General features: G+C 41.7%; 1 long non-coding RNA gene across 1 annotated transcript in view; it reads left to right on the forward strand.

Annotated features, from left to right (window-relative positions):
- Positions 1-23,428, forward strand: part of LOC146600192 (uncharacterized) — a 292,996-nt gene extending 269,568 nt beyond the window's left edge. Inside the window, exon 6 of the long non-coding RNA XR_014898337.1 lies at positions 23,180-23,428. This is a non-coding gene — a long non-coding RNA (uncharacterized LOC146600192). The remainder of the gene's footprint in view (positions 1-23,179) is intronic.
- Positions 23,429-25,461: the final 2,033 nt, after the last annotated feature.

Consider the following 25,461-nt stretch of genomic DNA (forward strand, 5'->3'; position numbering starts at 1 on the left):
TTTTTTTCCTTTTAAACCAAACCCAGCAGCAATCACAGCGGCACATGGAGCGCCAAGCAGCCGTCGCCGGGGAAAGGGAGCTCTGCGTTGCCGGGGCAGGCAGGGAGCGGTGGGTCGCCGAGCTGCCAGTGGGTGTCAGGCTCGGCAGCCGCTGCAAGGTGCCTGGCGGGGCCGGGGCCGAGGGGGGGACRGACACGGGGGCTGGCTGAACCGGGCAGAGGGAGGGCATGGGCGAGAGGAAAAAATGTTAATCCTTCCCTCGGAGTTTCTGTCTGGCAACTTTTCATGCCTCTGTGTGCTGAGCATTTACATTATGCTCTGAATACCTGATTGCCCAGCCAAGCAGAAAAGAAACTCTACAGTGGATGCATAGTAAAAGAAAATGCTTCTGTGGCAGCTACCTCTGGGAATAGGAAAAACTAGTTGGTTTATAGACTGCTGGTCCATTTGAGGGGGAGGGAAGGCATGCTTTTTAAAAAAAAAAAAAAACTCTCTCGCTTCCCTTTGGTTTGTGTCTATATGGGGAACTGGCAATCAGAAAAAAAATACTGYACTTTGGGGCACTTGGTATACAAAATCTTAGATGCTAAAGAATTAAGTGTCTCGACCAACGTTAAGGTACTYGCGTACAACGTTAAGGTACAGTTACTTCTGGCTGGCAGGTAGGGAAGCTGAGGCAGGGAAAGCTGAAGACATTTGCTCGAGGCCACATGAGAAGGCCAGCGAAGGAAGAAAGCCAAGGATGTGCGTCTCTCGTTCCAGGCCCAAGTTGCTCAGGGTCCCCTTTTGTCCCATCCTGCCCTGCCAAACGTGGCATTTCTATTAATCCCTAACCGCTATAGTGCTCAAGGAGGCCAGGCCAGTGAGTGGGTTGGTCCGCTCRTCCTTTATCGTCTCCCGTACTATCTGACTTGAACAAATGAATCATTTCTTGACTAACATTTTCTACTGTTAATAAAGTAAGCATAGGAGAAGAAACACAGGGTAGCAGTCAAAATATTTGCGTTTTGAGGTACTGTTCTGTTCTTTGAAACATGTTGTCCCTGGCAAAAGAACAAAATGTTTAATGGCACCAATGTATCTCACATGGGATATTAATTATGAAGCRTTCTCCTCCCTCTTGCCTTGCTTTTGAGGTTGATTCACTCAGCAGGTATATCAGCATACATACATCGCAGAGCCCTGAGGAGATATCGCTTCTCCAAACGCTACTATTCACCTGTGAGTATGTATAGAGAAAGTCATGTCACCTTTTTCCTGGTTTCATGCACTGTATCAGTTGTGAGGAGTATGTGCAAAGATTGGCTTTGAGTGATCTGCCACTGGAATTATTAGAGGTTTTGCCATTGACTTCAGAACTGAGCTCCATATGAAATCAAATCCAACCCTAAATTAAAGTACTAGCTATTTTTTATAACCAATAAGTAAAGTCATGCAAGACTTGGTGGTTTTACTGCATGGCAATTTTTGCAAATATTTTCTTTGGATTTGATTCCTGTGAGGTTCTCAACCCCTCCCACTGTTTCAGTTTCAACTTTAAGTCCAACYGAGCCTGAAAACTTCAAATGGAACATAGACAAACCTCTGAGTTTTGTTGGTTTTACRTTAGAACCATGAAGAACTGTGAACTCCTCTTTTCTCATATAAAAAATCCTAAGTTKTCTGTAGACTTTTCTTAGCAACGAGCAGCAAGGATTAGCCCTTTCTCTTAGTTCACAAGCRTTGTGGAACCTTTCTTTGAACCGAAACTAAATAACTAGCGCTTAACAAAACCCACAATTAGGTTGGCTGATCCCCTCAGTAGAGAGTCTTGCATACACAGAGAATAACCTTCACRTACATCAAAGTCCCAATCCAAATGGTACCAGCTTTTGACTAAATTGTTATTAGGATCCGAACTTGGCTGTTGCCTCACCTTTCGACAGTGTACTCAAAGCAACTGACAGATCAGAACGTCCCAAACTTCCCGGCAGTTCACATCACAGATAGAAACATAATGGATTTTTTTCTTTTCTCTAAATGGGCTATACTGAACGCCCACACACACTTTTGGGTCTGATCTTTGAAGCTTATCTCTGATTTACTTTCTCCCTCCAGGCAGTGTAAGTCTGAAAGACATAAGTACTTCTGAAATAGAAAGTTCTCAAAGCGCCGTGCTAAATGCCTGAAACTTCAAACTTCTGCCTATACCACTTGTTCTCTGGATGTACTGAAGTATGCAAAGTCAAGGGCTGTCGCTCTGGCAACTTTCACCAAGAAGACAAAACAATGTTTTAATTTCTTTTTTAGGGATCTCTGTGTTGTTCTAAACCTCTTGACGTTTACATTATTTAATTAATGTATTTATTTTGCAAGTCTCAACAGTCGTAAGGGAACTTGTCTCCATTGGTATTTATGTACAACAATGTGGAGAAAACAAGCAGCTTTTCTTGTTGTGGTATAAGCTGCTTATTGACTGCAACCYGAGGTTATAACAGATTGTCTGTGGTCTGAAATCATTGGAGTTAAAGTCTGCAATTTCAAATCATATTTTAACTGGCCATTTAGACACTCCGGGATAGTGAGATGATAAACTGTCTCATTACTAGCAGCTTCTTTGTCTACTATGTCATAGTTTATCACAATTGCTTTAAAAAGTCAGATAGAATTAATATATACAGTCGTTCTTTTATAAATGCACTGTTGGCTTCTAGTAGTAGTCATTTTAGTTACATCATCTTTTCCAACTAGTAATCTTGAAGTGTTTTACAAATGCTGATGAATTAAATGTCCCTGTTTTGCCCGTGAATACRGAAAGGTATAGTCACTTGCCTGATACAAGCAAAGAGACTATGGTAGTCTTTCTGTTATGTTCAAACCACCAGTTTATAGTGTTGGGGAGAGGAATTATGTATGTGTGGTAGAATCAAACCCACTGTTTTCTGCACAACAGTTTTGTTTGATGTGAGATATTTGTTGTTCTGTGGCTGTTAACTGCATCAGACAAGAACAAAGCATAGAAAAGGATTTAATGATAATGATACACAAATTCATAGGTACTAGTACACTTCAGAAGTACAAGAACTTGAGCTATATCCAGGATCTTTTTTTTTTTTTTTTTTTTTTTTTGCAAAAGAAAAGGAATGTAAGCACAGTTGCCTCATTTTGAGCACCTTGCCAGTTTTAAGGTATTCTAAATCTTTATTCATCTTCTGCATTCTAAGACTATTTTTTCTGGAAGTAGAATAGCTTGTTTTGCAGGGTCACAAAATTGAAACAGCACTGATTTCACTTTCTATAATTGAGAAAAGAAAGTGAAACTCGATTTGATTCAAGTCATATACTAGGGAAAGTTCTGAAAGTAAAACTGCTTTAAAGCTAGTGAGTGTAACAATATTATTAAAGCTAAATGAAAGAGATGATGGAGAATAGAACACAAAATTTGTAAATTTAATTCAATGTTACTTTTATAATCTGTATTTATATGACACAATCATATTTTCATCAAATAATGCATTAAATATCAGGATAAAAGGCATTGCCCTTCATCTGATGGTGAAAAWGTTGTTATCACATCAAAAATAGTTCGAATTCCAACCTCCTGTTGACCCATTTTTTATGATAGGCCTATCTTTAGTGTGTAGCTAAYGGAGGTCCTCTGTTGTCTGACTACAGCAGGCAGTGGGGATACTACTTCTTCACTTCTTGAAAGGTTAATAAGGAGATAGCCTTAATTCTACATTGAGATCTGCAACTAGGAACATCCAACACAACACTTGAAATTCTCCTGAATAAATATCTTCTTATTCCTCTGGGCATTTAGGCCAGGACTTTCAGAAATGATCAGAAATTGTGGATGTCCGTCTTGAGATGTCTTTAAAAGGATTTACAAGTTAGCCACATAAAGCAGCTGCTAACCACAGATCCACAGTCRTCATCTGCAAAAGTGTATTGTGACAGGGAACATAAGAGTATTCGATTCATGATTTTGGCTTAAGAATAAAGAAATATTGAATTACGTGAACTATAAAATAAAGGTTTTTCTAACTGTCCTGGGCTGAGAGAGAGGAGAGGAATGGATGAATAGTATAATGGGAATGGAGGAAAGTGGAATAGGCTTGAGGAGACTGGAAGCCTTATCCCAAGTCCATCACCATATGACTTTACGTAACCACTTAACTCCTGGCTGTGTCTTGCTTCTCCATCTGYAAAAATGTAAATAACTTTTTTCTGACCTCATCAGGCTACAGGCAGGAAAACCTTTTCCCCATTTAGCAAGGCTCAGGCATGACTGTGATCAGCGCTTTAGAGAAGCCTGTGGACGCAGCCCCAGGACGCCCCTGTTGCAGCACTGGTTTCCCCTCTGCGCATGTCTCAGGCTCTCAGAATAGGTGCGGGTTCCAGAGCTAGCACGCGTTTCGACTGCTGGCAAAACAAAGCAGGTGCAAATTATGGTGGGAAAGAAATAGCTAGTGCTTTGAGGCAGTGGAGTGCCCAGTTCACCTCAGGGTATGTGTCTGAGTTCACAAAACACGGCTATCACGCACACCCGGATTCATTAGCTGTGTTATCCAGCAAACAAGAAGCCTAATCATATTTTAGTGGGAACATTCTTATGATAAACTCTGCTTTAGTGAAACTCCATATATAGTGCAATTTCTCCCGGCCGCGTGTATTACATGGTGAAGAAAAGCTACCCTGCTGCGTATCAGAAGGCTGTAATTTCATTTAGGGGTTCTATTGACATCGTAAACTGCAAGAGCAGAGCTCAAGTGGCTATTTAAGTCATAGGAACTTCAGAGTGAAATTACTGCCTGGCAGTAATTGCCCCTYCCCCCGCGGGCACACAGGCCCGTATGTGCGTATTTAATGTTTTCATCCATGTGCCTATAAATAATAAATCTCCTCGGCGGCATCTGAAGAGAGCCGTTCCAAAATATCATAGCTAGCTGCCGCCCTTGCGGTCCATACCAGTGCTGGGAGTATCTCCCAGAGAGGCAGGGCAAGAAGCGAGGATCTCAAAATCAGGGGAAGCTTCGTGCCCGGATACGCTGAGTGCTCGGGAGCCGTTGCACAGCTCTGGCTCAGGAGGCGTACGCATGCTGTGAGTGGYGAAAGGTGAACCGACCAGTGCTCGCTAGGAGGCTGTATGTTGCCATCATAGTTGACATATCTGACCTTTCCCACTTGGAAGTTGCAGATATCCACGCTGGCACACGTGAAGATAAATGTACGGTGCCATCTGTGATCCACAAGGCTGCAGCACATCTCCTATTTATACCATGCCTTGCTAATGTCGCTCCCAGGAGCCACGGGGCTGACGTGATGCTGGGAGAGCGGGAAAGGCAATGGGGAGGAGGAGGAGGGTGTGAGGAGAGGACTCAGTGCAGTGTGAAGTCCACACGATGTTCTCATCTGCCCTCTAACGCAGCAATGTGGCCTGATGCCCCTGAGCAAAAAGAGTGTCACTTTTTTTTTTTCTAATCTGAAAATAATTCCTAGAGCAATGATCATGTTGACAGTAAATTCAGATATTTCATCTACTTGGGTTTGTTTTCAGAAAAGAGTGACTGTARCTGAGAGTTACAGTGAAAGTAACCGAGAGCAGTTGCTTTTTTATCAGAAAAGCGAGGTTAACCATTATTCGTAGCTTGTTGAGAAAGCTGGTTTTTAATCCAGGCACAGGAAGAAACTTTAAGTTTGATTATGAGCAAGAATCATTGCTTTTGTGTGCCTTAGTATTTAGATACTCATCTTAGGAATTTTAATAGGAGTGTCTAGAAACTGAGGTATTTCAAATTCATGTAAATTTACTCTTTGTTTCTCTTACCTTCATTTTTTTCAGATATGGGAATGGAGGCACTTTTGTAAGCATTTCTGGGAGCTATAGGTGCAAGATAGATGTTAAACTGCTGATGGGAACAGAATTAATATTTGTTTATTTTATCTGAACCATTGTGTCCGGTCTTACATTTCATTAATAGAATGGTGGTTCCCCATGCTAAACTGCATATAAAAAGCACTCAGTTATTTTATTAGTGTTTCTATTCTTTATAAAGAAAACTTTATTTTGTTTTTGGAGCTAGCTTTTTCCCAGAAAATCAATTAAATCATTGCCTCACCTTCTTAAATGCCACCGGCCTGTGATTCCTGAGACTGTGGTATCATTTAAATGAAGCAGCAGTGTTGAAATTAAATAACCAAGGTTTGTAGAGCTGTTAGACATGTCAGTCTGCAGTAGGAGCTCAGACTTCTCATCTGAAGTTAAGCTATTCATGCTTGCATTTCTTCTGTGAGCAATGGTCTACACTGCTTGATTTGGATAGACTGATGTCCTACAGGTGTGCGTTAAATATTCTTCATGAATCTGTGAGTGTGAGCTTACACACAGGTACATGGGGTGAATGGGAAAAGTGAATTCTGAACGCTGTACTGCGGCCGGTAGGGATGATGGATCAGATGCTGCCATTGCTGCTTTCTGCTTTTGTTCTAACATGAATTAGCCGGGTCTTTCTTTGCCATTGATTGCCTGCTTTCCTCCCTTCACTTTGTTGACTTCTGAACCTTATTATGACTGGTGTTAGCATGCTGGCTGTGTACATATTGCAAGTGAGAAAAAATTGAAGTCCACAAACTGTGGATAACAGCAGATCCTGCAGTACAGTGAAATCAAAATAGGATATTGTATGCCAAGACTTAGAGTTCTCATGGTCTTTATCTCTGAATGAAATAACTGAAAGTGGTTACAGTTTCCTTCATTTAGTATAACTGAATGTATTGGGTGCTGAATGTCTTCAGTGAGCTATTGACTGCCTGATGGCATGTGTCCTAATTTCAGGACATGATGTCCTGGCATAAAGATAGGATAGCTTTTTGTCCCACTGAATCCGAGTGCCTGAAATCTAGAGCTATGTTAGTGCATTGGTGTCTGTCCAACAAAGATGTGTGTTCTACTTGTACCATGTGGAAAAATGAATAAAATATCTAAAGTTAAAAAACAATTTATAAACACCATATGCACATACATACTGCATGCACAACTTCTCTGAAAATATTACAATGGGACACCCTTCCAGATTCTGGTTGTAAAAGATTGTAACTTAATTTCTTCTACAGGTTTTAGTCAAGAAACAATGCAATAGAGTCTGTTTTCTTTCAAACCAGCAAAAGTATAATAAAACAGAGAGTGTTTTTCAAAAGGAAATATTGATCTGTGTCTAATATACAGTGTTTCTCAAGCTACCAACCTCTTAACTTGCAGGTGCCACAAACTAATTCACACTTGAGGAGGCTACAGCAGAAACTGGTGAAGTGACTAATGTAACATTATGCCCTGATGGAATCTGTCTGGCTCTAAGCCCCCTGCCATAGCAGTTTTGGTTAACTCACTAGAAGRCTAGGCCTACCCTGTTTGCAAATATGGGGACAGAAGGCACTGCAAGGCTCTGGGTCATGTCATGGGGATGAAGCATGCTTCTTTGGAGTCTAAGCTTCTGAGAGCCACAACTCCTGGCCCTTGGTKAGATAAGAGGACTGCTTCTGGTTGTGGAGCACCAAACTTCTTCCATGTCTCATGGGGGTAGCATCACTGTTGCTTCTGAATCCCTGTCTCACCAAAAAATACGAGGGGAGGCTTTATTGCTCCTTTGGTCTCATCTCTTGTTTGCCTGTTGCAGCATTACCATCATTTGCTTTGCTGGCACAGTGCTGCACTTTGTAAAACTGGAGAGAAGCTGTGGCATCATGTTGGAAATGAGATTAATGACTTTACTGCACTGAGGAAAGAATAGAGAATATCTGACGCTCTCATTCTTCCCAACCCTGAAACCTGCATCTAGGTTTAAGGTTAGGTAGGATCACTGAGGATAATTGTGGTGYGCGATTTTTACTTTTTAATGATTGAAAATGTCCCCAGATATATCAGGCTCAGCAGTGTCACCCTGTAGCATGACTTCATTGCGAGACTTCCTCCTTCCACAACAAGCGGTGCAAACGGTTCCTCTTCATCCACATGAGTGCTTTCAACGTGTGATGCTCTGTGGTGTAGGGAATGCTACAGCTGTTTTTACTTTAGAAATACTAGTACACTGTTTGATATTATTTCAAGGGGGCTTGCTGCTCCATAAAATTGACTGCTGTGTAGAGCAAAGACAAGTACAAGGGCAAGCTGCATCATTGGCTGTATTTGTATGTTTTTTCACATACTTTCATGGAGAAAAGACATATACTTGACAGGAGGAAGGCTAATTCTTCTCTGTCAGTCAGTGGAAGGCATAAGGTTTAGTGAGAAGAGATCGGATGGGCTTGAATGAATTTTGTAATTCTGAACGTATCTAGGAAATAGAGCTGAATGATGTATAGAGAACTCCTCTGTCAGTGTGGAAAATTAGAGATTTGAACAAGATGAGTTTAATACTAAAATGAAATGAGAAGAAGTTTATGATTAATAGGGTCTGGCAGAGACAGCATACTTATATATAATTTTGGAGGATTAGAAAATGATCCCTGAGTAGATATGGATCTGAGGGTTTGGAAGAAAGCGGTGGTCCTGCAGGCAGCACCAGTTGGCTAATCTGGTTTTAGTGGAAGTTCCAAAAGTTTTGTGCACCAGGAGTGAAATGAAACAGTCAAATCTTTGATTTTAGAAATCTAAATCATTTAAAAATGTTACATGATTACACGATTAAAAAAGATAAATTAGGAATATATATGTGCTGAACTGAGATCCTGAAGCATCAATTTGTTACATTAACTGATAAATGGCCAAATGTGGCTAAATTAAATTTGTCTTGTCTTACATGGCTACAGATGCATCACATAATCATTAAAAAATTACTCATTGGCCTGTGAAGAAAGCATAAAGAAAATTATTTTATTAGAAAATCACAGAAAAGGATAACATTCACAGCTCACTTGTTATCTTTGTTCTAGGTGAATAATTAGCTATCTTATTTTATTCTAAGGATCTTTAGAAACCTGGGTTGTGTTCCCCCTACACTGCTGGATATGCTGAGGTTCTATGTATTTTTTCTTGCGCACTCGCATTTTGAAATTTCCTTCAGAACAAGAATCATTTCTCAGCTGAACACCTTTAATTATTTCTTTGTGTAAGAAAAAAGCCCTGTGTTTTCATACTGATGTTTTCTGACTTATCCATGTAAAGTCAGCAAATACAGAATAATTACTTCTAATACAGAATTTCCAAAAAGCAAGTTTTAATAGAAATGAAGCAACTGCAACTCTTATCTTTGCCTCCCTCTCTCCAGAGGCCCATTCTAGTGCACTTTCCTTTAGGTGGCACTCCCACATTAACTTGTGTACGACCAGAGCTATTTGTGCTCTGTCATCTGTGTCTTGAAATATGATGGAGAGACTTCAAAATTATATTAATTGTGGTGTCCACATCCTCTCTTCATTAAAAGTTGAAAATTGCTGTTCAAATATTTCATAATCAAAAATTAATCCCAGTCTACCTGTTCCAAATCATATATTATGTCCTCTGGGAATGAATCCCAAATCCCTGTTACAATTTGGATGCTCTTTCCTCTGGGTGTTGATTACAAATTCTGGTTATTCTTCACATACTTTGTCGTAGGGGGAATTAATCTCAAGTTCCTGGCTACTGTTCTGGGACTGAAAGCTATTTATAATTAAGATTTTTCTATTAAACGGATATCGACAACGAGCTTGTTGGCATGTAAACTCTGTCTCATTTCATGGAGGAGTTATTAGTGCAGAATATTCTGATGGCCAATTGGTAAGCCAGTGTGAGGTCAGGCATTTTGCAGAAGCCCATGGCACAGCTGGGGTATTCTCTGCTGGTGGCATTTGGCAAGTTGAGTGAAGATTTTCACAAGAATGCAGTAAAGTAGTGCAAGTAGGATGACTGAGTGAAAGCAGAAGCATTGYGTCAGATCTGTGGAGGAATACGCGAACGTGCGGTTTAGCAGTTGTGAAGCACCCTACAAATGCCAGCGAGTTTCCACATGAAATCCTAACAATTTTGATTGTCTAAAAGGGAGGAATATCCTTTCTCCTTTTCAGCAGTGGATAGACTGAGAATAAAAATACTGTATTGAGAGGCAGCAATATAAAAACACCAGATAGTGTATGTGTTTTTGATGTGTGAATCCATATTCTGGCTGACCATTTTCAGCAACCTGGATAATAAAAATAACTGCTATTTTTTCACATAGGCATAGTTAGTTTGGATAAATGATGTAAAGCACAGAGAATAAAAATCCACAGCTCTTTAGCTATGTACACCTCTGTTTCTCTAGGGGGAGTAAAATCAGAATAGCTCTGAATTTAGCAGAACACTTACTTGTTTTAGACCCGCTGCTGCTGCTAATAGACCTAGTGTTTCTAGCGGCAACAGTTGGCTCCTGTGTTCTTTCACACTTCAGAAGAGATCCCAGTTTCCTTTTTTTCCTCTTCTTTAGCAGTGGGCAGCTCTGCTACCTTTTGATCATGCCAACTTTGTACGTTACATGACTGAACTCGGCTATGCCAAACATCCTTTAAAGAAGTTGACACTTKTGCCATTTGAAAAAAAGGCAGAGGGAGAGAGAGGGAAGGAAAGAGTGAGAAGAATAAATCCCGACTGCTTCCACCTGCCCTTTTGATTAAGAGAGCAGTAAGTCAGCAGCAGAGGTGTGACTCCTAACAAGCAGGGGGGTATGCAAGATGGTTGTGATCTGTCTGTGGTGTGTACACACACACACACGCACAAGGAAGGAAAAAAAGGGCAATTAGGCAAAATAATCAGAAATGATTACAAGGAATGAATAAATTGATGGAATGTGTGTGGAGACGGCCAAAGAGATGAGACAACACAAAGGAGATGGCCATTGATACCATCCTAAACTAGATGAAGATGGAACTTGGGAACTTCCAAAGTCCCTTTCAGACTTAATAATTTTGATTTTGTAACACTTTTCTTCCTTTTCACGCCCTTACAATTACTATTTTGTGTGTATATTGGGATCATTCTCCAGTTCTTCCAGCTCTTTGCCCTGTGTAGGTCTGACCACAACATAATGACCACCTCTGTTATCCCAGGCTTGCAATTGGCGCACAATTTATGGGTGGTTTTAACATTGGCACACAAAGAAAATGGGAACAAGATTTAGTTATTCCAACATGTGCAAAAAAACAGACAGGGAGAGAAGCATATTGCATAACTTCGGACAAATCATAAGACTTTGTTGTGTCTACTAGCTCAGTCCCCTCRTTTAGTTAAAATGCCAAGAGCTCATTGAAAAACACGTGGCCCAGCCTTGCAGCGAGCTAGAAAATTGCCCGGCTTGCTCTCTCGCCAGCGAGCTCACTTAGAGTTCTGCTACTCTGTAAACTTCTTAGCTTCCTTTTCCTCTGGAAAAATCTCCCTTGAAAGCTTGTTACAAGCTGCTAGGTGCAAAGCCCCAAACCTGCAACAGCGCTGTCTTCAAGACGGTGTTTGCGTAGCTGGTGGAGATGCTCCACACTTATGAAACCAGCGATGGTGTCAGGGTGGCCCCGCGACGTGAGCTCTGGCAAGGCAGCAGTCATGCCGATGTGCTCCCTGGGTGCTGCGCCGGCCAAGGGGTCGCACCTCACAGCTTCCCTGCTTCAGCTCCTTGGAGAAGGCATCGTGGTGCACCRTGGTCATACCACCGGCGGTGAGCGCGTTCAGCCGGGCGCCCACTGAGCTCGCTTTGGGCCCGCGAGGCAGATAGCCGTGTTGGAGAGATGCGGTGGGCCCTCGCGAGGGGCGACATTTAAGCTAGGGCATCCCAGTGCTTCTGCACAGCCTCAGGGATCATCTCGCTGGGCACCCTGCCCCTGCTGCACTGCCCGGCGTGGGCAGGCGCGGGCAGGGGCAGGCGATGCAGAAAGGGACTGCGCCTTTCTGAGGCAGGTTTACTGCAGGGAATGTTAACGCTTTGGGGGAGATTAATTAATYTACGCTGCTGTGTAAAGACTGCAGCCAGTCTCTACTGAGGTATAGGAGAAGACTTTGGTAGGAGGGAAGATGATCTTTGGGGTTTTTTTTTTACATCTTCCTTCAGTACAACYGGTGCTGGAGATGAGTTACTGGTCTGAATGAATCAGTGGTTTGTGGCGGTTCTCCAGTTACTGTTAAAAAAAAGGGGGAGGGGGGAGAAAGAAGAAGGGAAAAGGAGTGTGTGAGGAGGAATAAGAGGGATAGAAGAAGGCCAGAAGGCACAATAATGTTCAAACGAGCTCTTTAGAGTCCTAAAGAAAAGGTATTGTTTTTTAAATGATGTGTAAAATAGTTCCCTGTGTGAAAATCTATATTGATTTTTTTTTTGGTAGCAATTGTTCTTAAAATAAAAAGGCTTTGATGTGTTTCCTTCTCATGCACTCAGGCAGCACTGCTATGCGTGTGCTCTCTCTTCTCTGTGGCCGATGYGCAGAGGATGGGTGCTCGCTACTGCTTCAGGTCATCGTCGAGCCCTGGGGAACGATGCTGGAGCCCCTGCCACTGCGCTGGCAGCCACGGGCAGTGTGCAGGCAGGGAAGCAGGCTAGGGAGAAGTTACACTAGCCTTATCTATCAGGTACTTCTGTAAAGCTAAGGCGTAYAGCTATGAAATCTCAATTTTCAGCATCACCACCGCTGTTTGAACCTTAGCTGGCAGTATGTGGTGTAAGCACAGTGCTTTGGGTAGTGACAAGAACGGATGGCACGAATGGCCGATTATCTTGGTGCATAACAGAACATGCAGTCCTACGGAGCAGCACCCAGATGGTGGGCATGAGAAGCTCAGRAAAGCAGGATTCAGAGCTGAGGTTAGTGGGGCTATGAACCAACGTCGTTCTGAAGCATGGTGGCTTTACAAAACCAGAGTTCTGTGTTGTGAGGAGCTGAAGCTTAGCGACAGAGTCCCTGAACTTATTTCCAATTGGCTTAACAGTCAGAAAAGTGGCTTCCTGTTTTGAAAATTTTATTTCTTGCTTTGGCAAAGGCAGTCACAAATAAGTTGACTGACAAGATGATGTGAAAACAAGCTTCTCTCTTGAATATTGCTTGTGCTGGTCGCTGTTCTTACAGTGAGCTTGTATAGCTGCTGTGATGAACAAAGTCCTGTGTGGCCAGAGACAGAGGATGCTTAGGTGAACTTCATTTAGTGAAGAGTGTTGACTTTTCTGCAGTGAAAATTTTAAGTGGAGAACYTCAAGGTCTTGCCGTGCTGCTGAAGCTTAGGGATCCCTTGCCTCATACATGCCGTGTGCTTCCTTGAGCTGGCCCTGCATACCCAGGATGCGTTGGGTACAATCCCTTCTCCTGATCCCGTTCTCCAACATCAGAGCATACTGCCCTTCAGAGGAGGGCTTTTCCTACGACACTCCATTTGCTTTTGCAGTTTCTCAGGACTCCTGCAACAGGCATCATGGTCATGACGGTGGCAGTTTCCCTTTCTTGTCTGGTKTTGTCAAACAGCTGTGTGTTCGAGGGGGGAAGATGCAGCCAGCCAGTAGCCTGGCACAGTGTTGCTCTTCCCACTCAGTGCCCGTTGCATTCAGCAGAAACCTTGTGGGAAGCCCCAAGGGGCTGAGAGGGCCGTTCAGCCTGATGGGAATTGGCGCCTGTGTCTCTAGGAACAATGGAGCAAATGGCCCCGGAGCACTGCTTCCGCGTGGCTGTATGCAGAGGGGCTCGCTAAAGCCGTATTTTTAATGCAGTTGGGTATAAATGGTCCATTTTTATCCTTGCATACATTATGCCTTCACTTCCTTCCTCTTTAAGTGATGTCTTGTGCATAGGGTTGTCATTTATGCTCCAACTGCACTTTGCATTATTATATTTTAATGGTATTTCTTTCATACATATTTGAGTTTACTGATATAAATGAGAAAAAGAAATAATCAGCATACTTAGTCTATCTGATGACATAAAAACGTTATATGATAACTTTGGCAATTTCTAGGGTAAGATCAAACAGAATATTGAGCACTAAGTAAGGGTCCAAGTAAAGCTGTGTATCTGAAAGATCCTATACTTAAAGTTGTTCAAAATCAATATCTGAACTTTGCAGTTTGGCCTTGTTTTTGCCCCAGACAGGCACCATTATTAACTAAATCTATGCCTTAAACTTTGTGACTTGTGAGTTTGGATAAAATGAGGCTGAGATCTGAGTGGTCTCTGGCACCCAATTCTATTTTGGAGTGAACATCTTTTCACATTTTGGTTTTGTGTGAGGATGTACTGCATGATCTAGTGGGTCTAACCTCCTCGACCCCCTATCTACTGCTGACTTATGATCTGTTATTATCTGTTAGAAATCTTGAGGCTTTAGGGCAGAATTTTGTGTAGGGATAAAAGATGCTTTAATGTTGGTGCTGTGGGATTTTTTTTTAATTCTTTCTCTCATTCTCTGTTTCATGAAAATTCATTAATCTGTGACATTTAAAGACTCTGTCTGAGAGGTGTCTGGAGCAGCGGCCGGCTGCATACATCAATAGTTTCTCAGAGTCTGGCACTCTGTCAATATTTGGGGGCCTCAGTAACAGCACTTAAATGCACTGCCTGCCAGCCGTCACGCTCTTAGCATGTCTGTAAGAGTCTGAATGAACGGATATTAGCACGTCAAGTCCTTTCACAACTGGCAACACTTTAGAGACAAACTGCTTGGTAGGTATCTTTTCTCTCCCCTCCCCTCCTGTTTTCTGGCATGTCTTCTTTGTTTATCTGATGTGATTTATGTATTTACACACAAATATGCATCCTGCAAGGAGGCATTATAAATCCTGAGGCTAGAGGTAGTATTATGGCATAATCTGTATAACAATGGAAATGGGCTGAAGCTGGATTTGGACCCAGAACCAGATTAAGCTTAGGTTGACTCCTGGGCCAGTTGAGTCAGGAACAGAGTTTTGTTTGGATTTCACAGTGCCAAAATCTTTCGAGCTTAGTTCCAAATAATGAGAAGCTTGGACAAAAATTTTACAGGAAGTGCTACTGTGGCAATATTTCAACCAGCTCCAAACCAGAAGTGGAAAACAAGCCATTTCAAGACTTGGGTTGTATTCAAATCAAAACTGGTAGAGCAGGTTCAGAATCCAGGCCTTATGTTCCTTTTTTAATCCCATCCCACTGCATAAATTGGATTCAGAGCTGAATATTACTCTCGGTTACCCATGAAACCTCCCTATTTAGTGGAAGAAATTCAGGGAAGCAAAATACGACTTTTTATTTTTTTCTTCCCTTGTGGAATAGGAAGTACGGTAACAAAAATTCTGATTCACAAACATTTATTGCCCTTCCTCCTTCCCCCCCTTTTTTTCTTGCATGATGCTGTCATGTTTATTTTTTCTTTACCAGTTGTGTTTCACCTTCTGCTTATTATATTGCTGGAAGAACAAGTTGTGGCTCTGAAGCCATATTATTCAGAGAAGTAAATGGCCACAGAGTCTGAAAGTTTAGGCTGGCTTCTCTGAGCTGAATGGTAGGCAGAGAGCAGTCCATGAAACCCCATCTGAATGTTTCCATATCTGAATCTCCCTCTTAGATAACTCAGTTTTCATCCTCTCTCGTGCCACTTATGCCCAAAAGAGATGAAGGGACGGCTGCAGGGCACGTCCTCCATCTAAAACATCTTCACAACAGGGTTTTGAGAGCAAATCCTTAGCAGGATATGTCTGAATTTGGACACCCTCTAAAAGCACTTCTTATCATTCCTACTTTGCTAGTTCCAGTAACACCAGCCAGTGCTTCTCAGCTGTGACTTTCAGCAGATCCTTCAGTGCTAGCTAGAGTAAACAACTTCCGAATCCCTTTGCAATAGCATCCAGAAACTTTTTCCAATAGACTTCCAGCTTTCCTCCAGTAACACCTGCCCAAATTTTGCAGGTAAACAAAAGAGACACACTTTTTCTGCTACAACTACCTTGCCAGAATAAGTCAGCAGCAGGAGTAGCTAACTACACCTTCCCAAACATTTCTTTGTTCTTTTATCACTCTCTTATCTCCTGCCTTTATCTTGAATTTTCCCTTTCTCCAGCTACAACTATATCCGATCTCTATTTTCCTGTTTGTGTCTCCACAATACTTACACTTGCAGAGTATGTTGCCGTCTGTTGAAAAAAAGGAAACCCCGTGAAAATTTGCAAATGCCTTCACAGAGGTAGCAAGTAACAAGGGCTGCGTTTATCCTCACTTCAGGCCAGCAGCAATGGGAAAATAAACAGGCTCAAGGCTTCTGTGAATATTGGTGATGCTTCTGGCTAGATGGCAGCAATGGTCAATAAGTATGGACAATCAACAGGGAGCAGGATTTATTCTGAATTATAATAATTGCTCCTGCAGCATGACATGGAAGGCGAAGTAGGGGTGCTTATGTGGAGGGCGATTGCTGACTGCAAATAATGCCCTTGGACAGAGCGTGCTCACTTTGGCAGCGATCCACGTGGTCTGTAAGCCTTTAACAACTGCTAGCAGGAGGTTGTGGGTTAGGTTCAGCCTCAAGGGCATGGAGGCTCTGAAACGGGAGCGGTGTCTCCTCGAGCTGAACAGCAGCAATATGGTGTTGCCAGTTAGAAGAGCAGAAGTGGGGAGGCTGGAGAACAAGCAGTGCAGGGCTAGCRCTACAGCGGGACTTCTGGAGACCTGAGGCACACGAGCAGGCCCATGCAGCAGAAATAATCACGACGTATGTTCTGCGGTTGTTCTTTCTCAGGCTGTACTTGGTTCTGCCTTTTATGGTCTCGGAAAGGTAATACACGAGCTTACAGTAACCCACGCACCTTTTGTACCCAGGGAGAACATCTCAAGACATAATGGGGCACATTTGCAGCTCTGTCCCCAGTGTTTTAAAAACGTGACTGACTTTATTGTCAGTGACAGCCATGTGTGCTCTGAAGAGTGTCCCCACCCCCAGCCGTGAGTGCTACGTGTCGAAGTTGAGGAGTTCGTATCGTGGCGTCAGGTTCTTATTTCTGGAGTGTTTATTTTCTAACAAGTTCTGAAGACTTCTGTTCCTTAAACAACTAGGCCCCAGCAGATGGGAGAGGCCTCCAAAACAGAGGCAGCGAGGCCTCTTTCTTTCGGTCTCGCAGGCTCTTTCTACGTTTTCGCAGACGCACCRTAAGACTGCGCTAGTAACTGGCATTTCCCGTTTGTACAAGTGACAGTTTTGTGGCTAAACCCTGCGCAGAGAATTTGGGGTCGAGCTGCTAGCGTTCCACTAGGAAGCTCTTTCTATCCAGCTGCCTTTCCCTTCCTGGAAGAATGAATGGGTTTGTCCCCAAAATGGGTATATGAAAGGGCTGAGGGGATTCAGGCTTCATTCGGGAGGTGTCCCTGTTGGTTGCTGGTGGCTGTCTATGAGATGCTTTCTTTTAAAGCCGAAATTGAGGAAACAGGAGAAATCTACACTCATCTTCCGTACATATTTTACCGCTATTAATCAGTAATTAATTAAAAAAGAAACTGGTGTTCCCATGATGGGCCACTAAATATATGTAAGTAAAACTACTGGCATTAAAAAGTGATTTGACTGCAGTCAAGCAGTTATTTATATTACAATAAATTGTTCGAGCCCCAGATGAGATAAGCAATCCGTTGTGTTAGGCATCACACACACACTTTAGGAGATGGATCTAACCCTGAAGAGCATAGAGACAGCATAGGGAAAGGGGGGACAGAGAGACAAGCGTAAAGAGATGAAACAGCTCACCTCGGAGACCACGACAGTGGCAAAAACCGGAACAGCACTCAGAAGTCCTGCCTCTCTGACCAAGACCATTTGCATTAATCTAGGGGGTTATTTGCAGTAGTGACCATCTCAAGTCATGCTTTGTGTCTTCCTGAACAGAGTAAGAGAGACTACGAAAGGCCACAGCTGGGACTGTGTTCCTCTAATAAACTGGAAAAGTTGCTATTTGAATTCTCGTGCTTGCAGTGCCTAGCTACAAAGAGCTGGAACCAGTCCCTGGAGAGACTGGGTGCATAGGAGCATGTCTGTAACCTCATCCATCTCCTATATATGAGCCTTCTCCTTATGCTCTTGAGGCACTAAGGTTCACAGGCAAATTGCTTTCAGTGACCAGTACTGATGTTCTATGTTTGTACTGATTCGGTAGCTCCCTAAGAAAGTCACCAGCTGGTAGACTCTCAGTTTAGCCCTTAGGTTTAGATCTGGGTAAAATTGTTGGGTCTAATGTTTTATTTGCTGCAAATTGCTTGCCTCAGACATGGACTATCCAAAACTGTGAAAATAAAATAACTGAGAAAAACTGTAAAAAATATATTTTGGAAAATCAAAAGGATTTTGTTTATATATTTTCTAAACAAGATTTCTACTTTTTTTGAAACAAAAGTCTATTTTAATTAAAAATGTATCAAACACAAGCAACCAACTACCCTGTTAAACTCCTTTTTTTTTCTTTTCTTTCAGCATTCTCACTTTGGTCAGCTTACCCAAATAAATCAGTTATTTGCAGAACTCTAATTCTAATTAGAATGTAGGGCCCTGGAGACTTGCGCTATATATTTCAATACAGTACATATTTATAATGCCAAGTACTCTGCGTGGTACTCCATATATAATAATAGCAAGCAGTCCAGTACCCTAGGGAGATGAGGGCACTGGGGAAGACCCAGTGTCTTTTAGCTCTTACATTTTCATTTTCAATTGTAGTAGTATTTAAAGTGTATTGCTTACAAGATAAAATTTACATTTATTTGAGCTAGTCACAAATAGGCTTCACTAGAGGTTCCTTCATTAAAGGGAAATAAAGCAGAAGAAAGAACAAAAGATATATTCTCAGCAAAGATAGGTAGACTCTTTCAGAGATCCTTGCTGCTACAGGAAGAAAGTCTTCTTGCTTTACCACACCCCCATTCCCAAAATATAGAAAGACAAGCAAATACATATAGAGGCTCTTCCCAAAGAACTGAGACTCAAACACTGTTCAACTCTGTTGTTGGATATTTCCAATATTTCAACTATACAAACGAGTTAGTCATTTCTACGTGGTCATTCCTGTCTTGAAACAAGTTCCTCTCATTCCGTTTCAAAACCACAGTGCCCATTTATCTGTGGATTACTTTTATGGGAAGCTCGCTAACCACTTTCTAGCTATCATCTCAGGTATTCCTGATGAGCATGTTACTTATGTGTGTGTTGCCACTCTGTGTAGGTACCTGGTTGGAAATGAAGTTGTCACTTCAAGTTTACGTGCAAGTTACTCCTCCTCTTCTTGTTTCAGCCAATATTATTTAGTGTTTTCTGCATTAAGTTATGTCCATGAGAAATAAAACCATGATCTTATCAAACCTTCTAACCTTATTAAAGACTTAAAAGATGAGTTGAAGTGTTTGCTGCTTAGTGTGGTCAGTCACTTATTCACTCTGCTCCCTTTTTTTGAAGAAGTGCCCCATAGTCTAAGCTCAGATACTCGGAGTGCTGCAGCCTGGGATTTGGCTCCCTTCAAGTGAAATTCTCTCTAGTGTGCAGGGCCTATGCAGGCTTTGGCTCTACCCTAGTCCCAGTTGCATGACTCAGGTAGTAGGTGTAGGGCCCTTGTGATCTTTCTATAATGAAATGTATTTCTTCCTGTGAACCCAGCTGTCTTGGTGAGTTGTCAGTGGATAAAATTGCCTGTAGGTTTGTTAGGCCTTAACTAGGAAGTTCTTGAAGATTAGGAGCAGACTTCTGAATGCAGAACTCTTCATCATTCACTTCCCTTGATGGAAGAATTGTAATTGTAGAAAGCCCTAATGCCGGTACTCGGGCAAGTAGTCTAGAAACAGGATGACTGCCAAATAGGGAGTACTGGATGAAGTGTAAGAAACAAGACTTGATTGAGACCTCTCTGATTCACCACATCTGCTTTTCGATGAGCTTAGTTTTGTGCACATTTTTGGAAATTTATTTTGACGTCTGTGAAAGCCTCTTACTGCCATGTCCTTATCTCCAGAAATCTTGAACATTGCTGGAAAAAGCAGTGATCTACTCCCAGCTGTCAGATTTTCTTCACCCTTCTATCACATCACAGTTACCCCGTATAAATCTGTATGTGATGGTAGGAGCTGTGAGACTGTAAGTAAATGGAAATGTGATAGGAGAAAAGGGGAGATGAGATGTGTGGAGGTGAGTGTACACTCCAGTAGGATGGGGAAACATTTTCTACATAGTATGTGCAGGTAGAGAGGAGGAAGGCTCTTCATTCGTTTGGGGCTTTTGCTGTCGTGTTTTGGTGGTCCTACTACTCAGCTCTAATGCTCAGAATATACCCATAAGATTATTTGGTGCCTCTGAGACAGCTTCGACAAGAGAGGTGCAGSAATACAGCAGCTCTGTATTGCAGCTGATGCTGTAGAGTATTTTGGAGAAGTGAGTGAAACTTCTACTGGTGGTAGTTGCCATTTTCTTTCTGCATTCACTGCAYCTGGACCAACCGAAGATTTGTCTAGACCAGAACTCAGGGTTACTTCTTATCCTCMTCATCCTTTTCCTTTTGCCAACAACAGCAACTTAGGTGAGCAAGTCAGAAGCGATTGTTCACATTATGGGGAGCCTCTTTTTGTGGTCTTCATTAAGCTTTGGCCCATTATCTCAAGACGTGCGATTATTTTGTTTGTTCGAAAAGCAAGACAAGCAGATCCTCCTCTGAGTGTTTCTTTCAAGAAAACCAGCATGACTGAAAACTGGGAGCTTGCCAGAAAATGTTACGTGAAATACTAGTGGCAGGTTCATCTTAGTGTGGGTGGAGAGAGAACTGTACCCTCTATTTTACTACTTCAAACATGCAATGTCCATATGCCATAGAAGAGCTGGTTTATGGATGGAGTATGAGGGCTATTCCTTGCTCTACTTCATGCAAGCACTGTGTWTGTGCTCTAGATACGTAATCTTATGAATATGAGTATCAGCTGTTGATGCAGTCCAAACACATAGCATCAATATTCAGTATGCTATAGACAGTCCCGTTTTTCTCCTTTATGTTTAGTGTTAGTACACAGAGCCAAATACTAAAAGGGGGTCACATGATTAAATTAATACCATTAATTATTTAGAAACAATCAAAGGAAATACAAGACATCTGGCTTTAAGCCCAAACAACTCGTGGCACTGCTGTTGCCTTGTAACCTCATCAGCTCATAGTCCAGTCGTATCTCTTCTTCTTTCGTTAGGAGCACAGGAGATTGCCCCCCTCCTTTCCTGCCTTATTTCTGGCAATGTGGAATACAGATCACAAGACTGGGCTATATAGCTGTCTGATTCTGTGCATATAAAATCTGATTATTTCTACAATAGAAAGACACCCCCCCMCACACACACACATCCCCATGGTATGCTGTATACTGTTTGATTACCAGTGTGTTGCATGCATAGATTGCATTTTGCTCTTTTTCTCCATATCAGAAACTAGCTGCCATGGGAGGGAAAATACTGTTGTTACTGCAGTGCTCAAGTCATTAAACATGCATGTTGTGTTAGGCAGCATACAACCTATAGTGAGAGACAGTCCCTGCCCTGAAAAGTGCACAGTCTACGTAGCTAAGGATGGAGGAGAAATAGTATCAGAGCAAGCAGAAGTTATTTGCCCAAGATCATGCAGAAGGCCTGTAGCAGAACCAGAAATAGAGCCTTGCTCCTCTTACCCAGTCCACAGACCTCAGTGGTCTCCTTTTCCTGGCTTAGACCAGTGGCCTTCTCCTCTGTAGCCATGGCCAGGCATTTTCCGTTGGAATGATTTTTCTGTGGAAATTCTTTTTCTTGAAATAAAAATTTTCTATGGGAATAACAGTTTTCCACAAGAAAAGTCAAAACAAATATTTCCCAACTACTGGTCTGGAAGGCTCTTTTCTCTTTTTCTAGCCAGTTGACTGAAAATTTCCATTTTGGTTATCTCAAAGGCGAATTTTTCTGGAAACACCTTCTTACAGGAAGAAAAGACCCACTTCTCTGATTTCTCATTTCAGCTCAGGAATAGATCATTGCCCACCACCACCCCAGCACGTCATTATATCTTCAGAGTAAGATAGTTCCCTTTTCTTTCAGCTCTAATCCTCAGTCTCTGTTAGTTTAGGTGATTTAATGCAATCTAATCAAGCAGCACACATGTTCTGCAGGTTAACAAGTACACAGAGGTTTCTGAAGTAGTTTACTACTTACTGGGACAAACCCAAGTTTGTCACTGATCATTAGGGTTCCACCTTTCTGTGCATCGGTGAATGTAGACCCATTTTGATTACCAGCACCCGTGTTGAGGTTATTCTCATTACTTCTACAGTTAGTGGAGAGGCAGTGACTTTCATTTCTTTAATCTGGAAAGCATAGTTTCACTGGCTGTTCTCTTAATGGTTGTTGAGAGCAGCACTGAAGAACTCTTATTGTATGAAAGGGCATTGAAACTTCTATCACAGTAAGGATCTCTAGGCAGTCTTTACCTGCTCTTGACTTCTATTTTGAAGATGCACATGCCCAATTATCTGTTAAAAAGTATCCCTGAACTGAAATACGTTTCCTTGGTTCTGACTAGCACTTTGTATTACTTGCACTATTCCATAGCCTGCAGTTGTCCTCAGAGAATGAGGACACCAGATAAACAGAGAGAGTGTGATTTTTAAAAGTACGCTCTTATCCCCGTTTGGTTCCCACTGCATTCAATGTGCATGTTAACACTACCTTCAGCAAAGGCAGAGTTAGATCCATGCAGAAGGCTTTAAAAAACAGAAAAACACCCTGGGCTATTTGCAGGCAAGAACATATGTTGTAAGCGCTTATCCTCCTTTCCCGGGTGTTTGTTGAAGGGGCCTAGCCTGCTCTGTGAGTAATAGTGTAGTTTATTTTGACGCTGTGATAGATCTGTTTCTTTAATGGTGTCTCTAAGCTTGTGCTCTGTTTCTTAAAATCTTGTATCTCTTGGAATTGAATTTAAACAAATATTCTCCATATGCAGTTAAATAAATCTGGATGTTACTTTTGATTTTGCTGTACCTACTTGTGTGTTTTGAATTTATCCCTGTTATCATCAATTTTATTTTAAAACCTATAGATTAAGCCATTCCAAGGCTTCATTTATTTGTTTCCTTAAACTAAAACAACTACTTTTTATTTTATTTTCTTCAGATGTAGTCGTCATGTACTGTTTGTTGTTTATGTAAAACTTGATTCTCTTTTCTTTTTTTCTCTCCCTTTCCTTTCCCTTTTCCTAACATCTACATTGCATCTTGATGGCACGAGCAGCAGTGGTTGGCAGTTTTCCTCAACTTTGCAAGAGAGAGAGAATTGTTTGGAATGAAACCTTGCTCTCCGTACAGTCTGCTTGAGATGCAGCATTGAAAGGTATCATCTCCTTTTCTGTTTTGAAACCAAAAATGAAAACCATGAGCAGGTAGAAGGTGTGGTGCCAAACCACCTGTTGATTCACAGTAGAAAAGCCCTTGGCAGTACATTTTTCACTCTATCCAGCTGGAACAGTTGAATGGCTGATACCCACGGTATCTGTCTGTACCTGCACTTTTGGTAAAGAGGCTAATTCACCTGAGGAGATTTAGATTGAAATTTAGGTTAAGTTAGCACAGCAAATAATTTTCTCCTCTTAGTCTTGCTGTTTTACTAGAGAAGTGTATGTCAGTCGTATATTTTTGTCCAGTTTTCAATGATGTCCCTCAAAAATGGCAATCCTGAAGTCACATGCTATGCTTTTTAGAGCAAATGGAGATTTGTTGGAACAGCTGTGTATGCAGAGTCCAGATCTGCAATAGTGTAATATTAGAGAGGTCAGAACTGAGGTGTATGGATGAATCCTGTAAAGCAGAGACTTGTGAAATGCCCTGTTCCAACTAGTAGTATCAATACTTCATCTTTTGAGAGTATTACAGTTCAGAAATTAATGCAAAATCAAGTTAAAATCCTATCCTTGGATGCTACACGTGCTCCCTGTGGCATATGCATTACAAAAACAGCCACTGTGTATTAATATGGCATTACAATTTTGGACTCCACACACAAAAATTAATGACATTCTTGAAGTAAGAGTGATGTAGCATGCTGACACATTTAAGTCCATATGTTCATAAGCATGTGTCTTCCAGCACACAAATACAACTAGAAATCCCAGATGCTCTTCCCTCTCATATTTCCTGTAAAGCCGTGCTAGGAAGGTAGGAGATAGGTGATGGCAAGCTGGCAGGCTTTGGCCCATAAGTAGTAGTACAGTAGAATTGTATTTTATGTTCTTAAATGCTCTTGTCCGTTATGCTCTGTTACTAGTACTAGTTGACTTACATGGATTTGCATAAGCATAATTTAGAACAGATTTGGGACATGCTATTTATATTTGTGCAGACTGCTTCATGTTTGTGAAACAGTTATTTCCTGTAGATCTGTAGCATTGTCCAGTGTTGTGCAATGCTTTCATATATATATATGGCTGGTTAAAACACAAAATGAGTTTTGAAACAACATGACAAGGAACAGTAAGAGAACAGTAAGAGCTGCATAGTAACTGCGCTGCCTTTGGCTGTCCATGCACTGTCCAGTTAATATGTGGTTACTGCACTCTGAAGCCTTTCCAAGGCTGAGTAAGACGTACTAAGGACTGGTAAGATGCACTTATTTTTTCCTAAAGATTTCTGTTACAGATGCTATAATGACACAACATCCATGACTGCAATCCATATATTTAGTAGCAATAACAATGAGGGGTGTGAAGTATATCCCCAAAATCCAGTGCTGTAGATTCTAACCATCGGTGACCTGCATGTGAGAATTTCATAGCGTAAAATCTAATTCTATTCTGACACGGAACACTCTGAACTCCCAGCATAAACTTAAAGATACTCTATTCTCTCTTGCCCTATCTTAAGTCAAAGTTGAGATCAAAAAGGCAAGCAGGGTTCTTTCATCACCAATTGTAAAGATCCTGTAAGTCAGATTGTCCCCTCAGGCTGTGTTTTGACAACATAGTAAAATTTCAGGAACTTACTACCAGACTGAGAACTCTGTCACCTCAAAACACAAAGCATGGATCCATTATAAATTCTTTCTTCTGAATCTTTTTTTTTWAATAATTTGATGTGTTAATTGTGCACCAGCAAACTTTATACCTTATCTAGTATCTTCTGTTCCCCACTGCTGACATATTAACACATGCAAGTACTGGCAGAAATGTGATCTCATGCCCTCACATGACTGAGATGAAATTTGCACTGTGGAGTTATCCATTAGTGCACAGGCTGTTAATGCTGTTAATGATCAAGCACCATGGAGTCAGTTATTCCCCTGGATTTTGTTGTCTTCTTATTCCACCCTTATTACTCTTGTCCACAATGGAAGGTTGCACAGGCATCAGTAATAGCAAAATTTGGTCCTGTGTATAGAGGGGAAAATGTGCTGGATTTTGTACATACAGATCAACACTTCCAATTCAGTGAGCTGTGCTGAGAAAAGTGAAAAAAGCTAAATCTTGTTTTTTTTTTCACTAAATGAAGCCACTATAGTACAGGGGCAAACTCCTTTTTGCA

Source organism: Rhea americana, unplaced genomic scaffold, assembly GCF_003343005.1.
Source record: "Rhea americana isolate MKP2758 unplaced genomic scaffold, rheAme1 scaffold_126, whole genome shotgun sequence".
NCBI lineage: Eukaryota > Metazoa > Chordata > Aves > Rheiformes > Rheidae > Rhea > Rhea americana.